At 31.5% G+C, this 10,694-nt stretch overlaps 1 non-coding gene across 1 annotated transcript; it reads left to right on the top strand.

The window, feature by feature from the left end:
* The first annotated feature begins 6,055 nt into the window (after positions 1-6,055).
* TRNAR-UCG (transfer RNA arginine (anticodon UCG)) lies at positions 6,056-6,129 on the top strand. The gene has a single exon. It is a non-coding gene; the product is annotated as a tRNA-Arg (tRNA).
* Positions 6,130-10,694: the final 4,565 nt, after the last annotated feature.

The following is a 10,694-nucleotide window of genomic DNA, read 5'->3' as shown; positions in this document are numbered from 1 at the left end:
ACTAAAAAAAAAATTAAATTTTCACATTTTTTTTAATTCAACTAATGTTTTAATTAATATTTTTAATTATTTAAATGTTTAATTTAATTCTTATAAGATTAAACCAATTTCTATGTGCACGGATATATTTGTAAATTAGTTTGTGTGAATTTAATTTCATGATTTTTTTTTATTATTTTCAAGTTAATAATAGAAATTTTTGAGTCAAAAATAGATTCGACATTTAATGTTAGTACCGTTGCTTAAAATATTTAATATTATTACGCCTTGTGTTAATCTAGTCATGTTTTTTTTTAATAATTAAAAAAGAGGGAGCATTCGTGAAAAGAATAAACTCACGATCTAACAATTTATTACCTAACATTTATATCATTTAAGTTATACCTCATTAGTTTATTCTCTCATGTTTACTCATTAATACAAAGATTAAGATGAGATAAAAAAGTCTGGTTTTTTATATATGAAATGAAGAAATAAATTTCATTTGCAATTGGGCTAATTCTTTTTTAATTGCTAATTTTTACAAGTTTCGTCAGTTATAGCTAAACTTTTCAAAATCGTCAGGATTAGCTCATTTTTTTGGATATTCAGAACCTTTTTAGCCATTTTTTGAATTTAATCATAAGTTATTATATGAAGAATTAGTCTAAATAGTTAAAAAAAGATTCTGAATATCTCAAATTGGTCATTCTGACGATTTTAAAAGATTTGACTATAGTTGACAAACCAACAAAAGTTTGATATTGAAAAAAAAAATAGCATTTGGCGATTACATTTACAAATTAGTCTGTTGGTCAGCATTATTTTAATTTAATTTATTGATGTTATTTTATATTATATCAAAAACCTCGCGTGAAAAGTATACACGTGAGTCGTGACTAGATTTTTAATTTGCTAAGGTCATAAGGCAAATGATAGAGTAATGAATGGCATAGAATAGTTAATCATTTCTTCCATTTAAATTATCTGATGAAAGATCTTAACTGATCTCTTTGTCTGAAGACAATTTTGACTGCATAAAGAGGACAAAACTTCAGTTGGTGATCTTGTTATAACTAAGTCATGGTTAGATTAATTAAACACATAAATATACTAATAATTAAATATCTTAATCCAACATTTAGTTTAATGATTGGGATATAAATGTTATTTTTTTATATAAAAAGGAGTCATGTTTTAAATACAAAAAATGGATCTGTGCAGATTAAAGAAATGCAATTTGAAATAGTCTACTTCTAAGTTATATTCTTGTGCAATGACTTAGTAGCTCAACAAATAAGACAATTTTTTGGTCTTTCTTTTATATAAATTTTCTTGTATTTATTCTATTAAACTACTACTTATTTCTGCAAATTAAGAGTTCTGGCTCCAACCTCTCCACCTTCCACTAATGTGAGAGAAAATAAATTTACTTAGTCAAAAGAATTAAGAAAAAATTACAGAAATGAGCTAATCGCAAAATTTTATTACACAAATATTAAATTGCCTTCATTACTGCTAATTTGTGGTTTACATAAAAGAACTAATAACGGTAAATTATTACATCTTTTATATGCTTCATCCAAACCTTACACGTGTCACTTTGATTGAAAAAAAAAAGAGATCAACATTTGTAGCTCGTATATTCTTCTTCCTTAGAATTTTCACCATTTTTATTCTCTATTTCATTAACTGTTCTCACTATTTTTCTCTGAAAAATATAACAACACGAAAATATCAAATATATTATCTTCTTATTCTCCCTCATCAACTCACATAATTTTCAAGAAAAATTTTCCATTTTCCCAAAACGCAAACAGTGACTATTCAAATTAAACAAAATAAACTCAATTATCCTCAAGTCCAACTTCTTTTCCCCCACTTCAACACTCAAAATCAAAACCTCAAAACCCCCCAAATCCCATCTCCTAATTCTCAATGAAATTCTCAATCCACTCAGACCCATGGTCATTAGGCGACGAAAACAACATATGAAAACCAAAACCCAAATCAAAGATGCTAAAATAACGTCTGAACAAATGGTTAAATACTTAGGGGATAACAGAAATGGCTAATTTATGGGAAACATATGATTGCTGCAATAAAGACCGTATGGAATATGGCAAACCGGATTTTGAGTTGTGAATCGGAAGATTAAAATTCTTTAAAGCATAAATAAAAATTTAAAAGGAGTTAAGAGTTTAAAAGATTGACACAATAGATTTAGAGTGGTTCGGATCACAAATCAATCCTACTCCGCTACTCAATCAAAGATTGAGATTTAGAATCCACTAAAGGAAATTCACAAAAAGTTTTCTAAACTAACTCCAAAATTAGTGCTTTTTAGCTAAACACCAACTATGAGATTTTCCAAAACTAGTCTCTAACTTACAAGGGTTGAGTTTTCCAAAGCTAAACTCTAACTTACAATGATTTAGGAGTTTACAAGTTTATTCCAAAATTACAACAAAACAAATATAATTTAAAGTTGTGTGTTTGTTGTTTCAAGGTTTGGAAATTATTAACCTTGAAACATTGCAAATGGGTTTATATTTATACCCAAAGCAATCAATAACAAAAGCCAACAAACAAACAAAACTTTTGTTGCAGGGGAAGAGATTGCGCCCGCGACACATGCCAAATCAGCATTCCTACAACGGCTAGTGACACTTTGCGGCTTCTCACTGGGGGCAGCTTGAATAGATCCGTTGGACAAACAACGGTCACAAGAGTCACGCCCGCTAACCCTTTTTCGTACCCGCTAAGCCTCCAACAGTCGAGTAGAGTTTAAAAGGCTTGAATGTCACGCCTGCTATTAAGGAGAGTCGCGCCCGTGATGCAGGGACTGTAGCGCCCGCAAAATGCTACTGGACAGTTTGAGTTTCAAAAACTCGATTCTCGCTAGAAGTCTCCGAGTTGACTCCCTATGGTTTCTATGAGTGCCTACAAACTTATAAATAAGATTAGGACACTCATAATTGATTGTTAAAGTCAAAACAAAGGAGTTTTAGAGGACAAGGGTCCAACAAGTATCCATGTCTTTCTTTTCTTCATTTCTTATATTATGTTTAATAGGTGATAAAATACAAAAAATGGAAAGGCTAGGGTTTGTTTCGTAACATTTTGAATAACAGGATTAAATTGCTATAAATTTGAAACGTTGCAATTTGTTTTTCTAATATCTCTTATATTTATTTATTTTTTATTTTATGAATTATAACTATTGTATTTCTATATTATTATAAATAATATAATTTGTTAGGTTAGACGGGTTCGTTAGTCGACCTGTGACACGATCCATATATTGCATATCATAACAGGTTGACACGTTTTCAACACGAACCCGGTAAGTATCAACCTGAATTCACCAAATTTATGTGTTAGACGAATCATGTTATTGTATCATATGATCCATTTTAACACCCCTAATCAATATTGTTGTTTATGAAAACGAATATCTTTATTGATTTATCAAGAAATTGGTTACAAACTAATTTATTACTGATTTATACTTATAAAAATTAACAGAAGACCAACTAAATAACAAAGATTCTTAAATTTCAAAAATTATCGACCTATATTATACGAATTATAAAGTGTGTTAGTAACTAAGTAGCACACTTAACCAAAAGCTTTGTTTACACTCTGCTCATGATACTGATGTGGCTGATGGTTCATGGATTGCTAATGTGACTTTTAGCTCATGGATTGCTAATGTGTAATTCTGGTATTACCCTCCCTTATGCTGGCATTGTAGATATCAAGTGTCACGATCCAAATCCATAGGCCGCGACCAGCACCAGGGAATGTGAATGATAGCTCCAAAACCCGTAGTAAGTTTAAAACCGCTATAACCTTTTCGCAATACAAAATATATAATCATACAAAATACAATTCCAGAAAACGTCTTTTCATAGTATAGCAATAATGTTGAAATCGTTTTCGATAAATCTTTATTTATCACTTGGAAACCATAGACATACGTAAACATTGCATATCTCATGCATTGTCCTGTTGCAAACATAAAAAGCACATATTCTCGATGAAACCGGGGCTTAAATATGTGGTACACGATTTTGACTAATTAAAACACGTTTTATTTTATCACACCCACTACTTAGATTTTCTATTACACGTTCAAAGTTTAATTTGATTTCTTTCCAAAAATATCTTCTATCTTTATTTAAACTTTTAATTGCTGGATTAGTTAGATACATTCGTATCAAATAAGAAACACTGCTACTTCTGCTCTTAATACTCGATATATTGGACGAACTTGTTGAACCCTGAAGAATACGGTACATTGCCAAAATATTTTTAACGACAGTGGCATTCTCACGCCTCGAGCTCTTCCGAACAACTGATATAACTCATGAAATTGTTGCTAGTGATTTGATTAAGTTGGGCATTTATGCTTGGTGTCAAGGTTCACATATCTAGTTGTTAATGGAATTATTAAGCCATCTACATGAGTCAATTAAAAAATGTTGGATTACTAATCCAATGTATGACGGATAATTATGCAACACAAACAACAAACCAATTAGGTGTTAGTCATATGTAAATAATTAATTATAGAAAAATAAGTAATAATTAAAGATTTTATATCGCAAATGCTCGTTAGCTTATTGTAAAAATAACGTGGCACAACCGTTATATGGGATAAACACTCATGTAACTTTTAGATATTGACGATTATTGAAAAGATATTTGATGGTTGTTGGGTTTAAGATAATACGAGTCATTTAGGTTTTGTTCAAATACCATTCACTTTCTTTTTTTTAGAAAAGCGTTCTAAAAAGTCCGGAAAAAAAAGGATAAAGAATTATCCGCAAACGGTTATTGTCTATATAATGAAAATGTCATTCGAAGATAGAATGTGATACTTGATTCCTCACTAAAGATGATAAAAATGGATGGATGAAATATATAGTTATGATACTAGTCACTAGTTACTAGTTACATACGATAGTGAAGCAAAGCTAAACCATTAACTCATCTACAAGAAAAAGAAGAAAACAAGTAAGAATTAGGCAATTGGTGCAGATTTTGTTGACGTTACAAATGATTCATGCATATCAAATAATCAACTTTTAGCGCGTTAAGAAAAAATTACGTATATATGAGCTTAACCTAATATGATAGCTAATACGACCATGCACTATTACCCTCTTTTTGACTCAAAATGGATACCATGATGAAAATGGACTTGCATAGTAATTTGCCTCTTTTACTTGTAAGCTAATTCGACATAGTGAGGCTAATGGCCCATAATCAGCAAATTTATATGATTTTCCCACAACATTTTTTTATGTGTTGATTTTCCATTTTTTACAAGTTGAGGGAGAAAATTGTTATTTAAGTCGATAAAAATGACTCTTTTTTACTTGTTCTTTTTCCGTAATTGTGTACTATAATTGCAACATATTTTTTAATTGAGGATTAAAGGATTTAATTCCTATACCCCATGATGTCTCAAACCCAAGATTTATCGATATTACGCTATTCATATCAAATAATCAATTTTTAGCGCGTTAAGAAAATTTACGTAGAAGCTTAATCTAATATGATTGCTAATACGACCATGCATAATAGCCTCTTATGTTGACTCAAATGGATACCATGCTACGATGAAAATGACTTATTTTTACTTTTATGTTTCCTTAATTTTGTACTATGATTTTGACATTATTATTTAGACAATGTCATGCTGCAAAAAGTTGTGTATGTAAACATCTAGGAAGGTAGCTTTAACTGTCCAAATCAAGTTGGGCAATTTCTTGCTAGTTTGTTTAGATTTCGGTCAATCTTAAACTGTCACTTTTCATTTTAATTAAGGTTTATTTTGCTCTTCCAATTTAAAACGAAAAAATAAACAAAGTTCACAATTTTAGAAAAAACGAATTATAGTTTGTTAATTTTGGATCAGCTGATATCCTTATCTCAGGTAATTCTTAATGATCAAAGGTATAAAGTAATTCAAAATTGACAAATTATTAGTTAATTAATTCAAAATTATAAAATTTCAAATTGTTTCTATTCAAAAATATTAATAAACCTTAAACGAACATCACAGGACCGCATAGCGCAGTGGATTAGCGCGTTTGACTTCGGATCAAAAGGTCGTGGGTTCGACTCCCACTGTGGTCGATACCTTTTTTTCTTTTTATTTTTTTAACAAAAAGCTAATTTACTTAGTAGTTTGGGCCTTTTGGGCCATAAACATATGCAAAGATGCTGCTCAAAACAATTAAAATTAGAGGCGATGACAAAAGTACCTAAAATTTTAAAAATATTTACAAAAGTACCAGTAAACTTTTTTTATTTACAAAAATACGACTGATTTAAAATTAATTACAAAAGTACCAAAAAATGAAAATTAATTACAAAAGTACGATTTGTATAATGTCGGTATAATTATGGTATAATTTTGGAATACTAAAACTATAAATCAGATAATTTAAAAATAATGTTTGGTTTATTATTGGTATAATTTCAGTATATTTTTGGTATATCGATTATAAATTTTTATATATTTTTTCTAGTTGCTAACATGTATATTTTTTTTTATATGTACTTTTCACTATAGTTGGTAATAAACTAGAGAATTTGTATATTGTTGGTATAATTTTAGTATACTGTTAGGGTAATATTTAGTATGCGATGTGGTGTAATGTTGATGTAATAATAAAATTTCAGTATATTTTGATGTGTACACTTTTGGTATACTGTTGGTATAATTTTGGTATATTATTAATTTAATTTTTAGTATACGATTTGATGTAATTTTGGTAAATTTCCATTTAATATTAATAAAATCTCAGTATGTATAATGTCGGTATAATTTTGTTATAATGTTGATATAATGTTAGTTTATTAGTATACTGACATTATACCCACAGTATACACCGTATGTTTGATATTATTTTTTATTTTTTTGTACTTTTGTAAATATTATTAATATTTGTGTAAATGAAAAAAGTCAACATGTAGTTTTGTAATTATTTTCATTTTTTTTGGTAAATGGTGTAATTTCCTCTTAAAATTACAATTGCATGCTAGCCATCCACCATCTACAAGAATTCAATCACAGCTATAAATGTTCAACCGATTACAGCTATAAATGTTCAACCGAATTAAACCAAAATTTAGAATCGAATATGATAAAAACTATTTGATAATACTCGCCATATTTAAAATATAGAAACGTTATTTGATCCAGTTCACAATATTATATATTATATTATGAATCTAATCTTACCAAAATTTTCTTTTATTTTAGCTTCGGTTTTCTGTTACCAAGAAAGCCAATAGGTTATGATGTTCATGATTGATTCAGTACCAAAAAGAGTTCTGATGGCTTCTCCTTATTCATTCAAAAGTTTACAGGCATTTGATGGTTGATTAAATATTGCTGAGAAATGATTTATACATAGTGGAGGTGAAAATTTCTCGGGATGGAACCATCAGCAATCAGACTGAAAATTTACCTAAATGAAGGCTTGACAAAGGATCACAATACATAAATTGCTCATTAACTAAATCTTACTAACATCACAAGTCTGAACCAAAACCATACAAGTTAGGGATGTGGGAAACAGTATTCAAAAACAAGACCGAACTGACTGGTTCAGCCAATTGAATCAGGAACTGGCTAGCTATTGGATCCAACTGACCCTAAGAACCAAGAATTCAATCCAACCGGACCGGACTAACAGAACCTTATTGAACCTATCAGTTAGTTGCACCAGCAATTGGGCTGTGAATACAAGTTAGGTCCAAATTTACCCAACTAATTCAACCGGCAGTTGAATCAAAAACTAGTGGCCTCGGGTAGGGCTGAGCAAAAACATAACCAGACCGAAAAACCGAACCGAACCGCACCATAATTCAGTTTGGTGTTTGGTTATTCGGTTAGTTTGGTTTGATTTGGATTAAAATTATTAAAAGTATGGAGTTTGGTTTATGATTTGGTTTTGGTGGTTCAGAAACCGAACCGATCGAAAAACCGATAACACCGAACCTTCAAAACGACGTCGTTTTGAAGGCACGTGTCACACGTGTGAAGCAAACCCTAGGGAGCCTCTGAAATGACACCGTTTCGCATATCCCTTATATACCCTCCTTAACATTTTACCCTCAGTCTCTCAAACCCTAGCAGCCACTCGAATGTTCTCTCATTAATCTGATGCTCTCTCTCTCACTAAAACCTAACTCTCTCCCTTCTCTCTAGATTCAACCCTTTTCCAGAGATTGAAACCCTAAATTTCTCTACTCCTTCGTTATGATTTTCTCTAGATTAAACAATACAAAAGTCATTAATGATTTCCCTTACTCGTTTATGCCTTCTTGATTCGATTGAGATCCAACCTAGCCTTCGTTTTCATGTTTAATCGATCCTCTGCTTCTATAATAGTGAGTTTGGTTTATTGTTCTCTGTGTTTCTCTTTCGTTTCTGAGTTACTAGAAGTTGATTAATGATTCTGATGATGATCGTTTCTTATTCTTCTCTTGCATGTTGTTTCTGTATTTAAAAAATTGAGGCTTGATGCAAAAGGTGGAAGCCTGAGTGAAGAAAAGGTATGAAATTGATGGTTTCTGGGTTTAAAGATCTGTATTTGTTTCTTATGTTATTTTCTTTATTTGATGGTTTCTTTCTTCTGATTTTCATGTTTATTTTGAAAAAATGGAGGCTTGCTGGTGGAAGCCCTAATCTGGATCTTAATCGATTCAAACAAGGTAATCTCTTTTCTATTGGATCTGTATTATTTCAAGTTCTTGAGACTTGATAGTCTCTTTTACATTTGTGCTTCACTGTTTGATGGTTTTCTGTCTATCCTTTGGTTTTCATGTTTCATTTTGGATGTGGAGGCTTGGTGGAAGCCCTGAACTTGATCTTTGCGTTCATAGATTCATTTAAAGGTAATTTTTTGATAATTATTTGTTTGTTAATCTTTGTGTTTCTGTCTGTTTCATTTGAGTGTGATTTCACTGATTGTTTTGCCCTGTTTGTGTCTGTGATCAGTGGAAGCATAAACTATACCTGGGTCCCTTAGTCACTATCTGCTTTCAAATTTGAAGCTTGGTGGTTGCATCTGTAATCCTTGGTAAGTTATCAAATTCTCACTTCTGATCTTTGTTTTTTTATTTTGTTTATTCTTTTACATTTTGTTTGTTCTTTGGGGTTATTAATAATTTTGTTTCTTCTTTTGCAGATGGCTGATTCTGAGCAACTTGGGGTTGCTGCCACTGCTTCTGACGATCCCCTGTATGGCCTGCTTGATCCATTGCCATTCATTAGAGAGGAGCAGGAGCAGCAACCTCTTGGTCCTGGTGATAATACTTCACCTCATCCCAATCAGCAGCAGGAGAAGGATGCAACTGAGACTGCCAGTGCCACTGGCAATAAGCCAGTGGATAAAAAGAGGAAGCAGATAGTGGTAAGATCTAAGGTTTGGGATCACTTTGAACGTATTGTTGATGAAAATTTTGGGAAATTGCTTATGGCTAAGTGTTTGTATTGTGCTAGAGTCTATCATTCTGACACTAAATTGAATGGAACTTCAACACTTAGAGCACATAACATTGCATGTTTAAAAAACCCACACAGTAAAGACACTAGACAAGCCCTACTTACTTTGCAACCTGTTGTGAAATGTGAAGAGGGGAATGAGGGTCAGGGGCAGTTAGGAACCTGGAAATTTTCACAGGAAGCTGTTAGAAACGCTGTTGCTTACATGATAATAGTTGATGAACTCCCTTTTAGATTTGTAGAGGGAATGGGGTTTAAAAGATTGATGAATGTTGCATGCCCTAGGTTTAACATCCCATCTAGATGGACTGTTAATAGAGATTGTTACCAAATGTATTTAGATGAGAAGTTGAAGTTGAAAACAATTTTAAAAAACCAAAGTCAAAGAGTCTCTATAACCACTGACACTTGGACTAGCATTCAAAGAGTCAATTACATGTGTGTCACATGTCATTGGATTGACAATGAGTGGAAGCTGCATAAGAGAATTCTGTCCCTTGTCCCTGTTTGTGGTCATAAAGGTGATTATATTAGTAAGACTTTGGAAAATTGTTTGCTTGCTTGGGGTTTGAAAAACATTTTCACTGTGACAATGGATAATGCTGGAAATAATAATACTGCAATTGCTGCTTTTAAGAAGAAAATGATTTCATGGGGCACTGATGTATCTAAATGTCAGTATTTGCATATGAGATGTATTGCACATGTAATTAATCTGGTGGTTTCTGATGGCTTAAAAGAAATGAATGCATCTGTTAAAAAGATTAGGGATTGCATTAGATATATTAGAAACAGTCCCTCTAGGCTTAAACAATTCAATGATCTTGCCCATGAGGCTAAACTTGGTACTAAAAAGTCTCTATGTCTTGATGTTGCCACTAGATGGAATTCCACATATTTGATGCTAGACACTGCTTGTTTGTTTAAGTCTGTGTTTGATTCTTATGAGGAGGTGAATGAATCTTTTAGGAATGACATGATTGAAAATATTCCTAATATTCTTGATTGGCAAACTGCAAAAAAATTTGCTACTTGTTTGTCTTACTTTTACATCACCACTCTTCGCATATCTGGCTCATTATATGTGACCTCAAACATGCATTTTTTGGAGATATGTGATTTGTCAATTATGTTGGATGAAATGATTGCTAGTGAGGATGTAGAGATAAAACATATGGGTAAA

The sequence above is a fragment of the Mercurialis annua genome, linkage group LG1-X (assembly GCF_937616625.2).
Source record: "Mercurialis annua linkage group LG1-X, ddMerAnnu1.2, whole genome shotgun sequence".
NCBI lineage: Eukaryota > Viridiplantae > Streptophyta > Magnoliopsida > Malpighiales > Euphorbiaceae > Mercurialis > Mercurialis annua.
The sequence above is the reverse complement of the archived record's forward strand: the minus strand, read 5'-3'. Positions and strand labels throughout refer to the sequence as shown.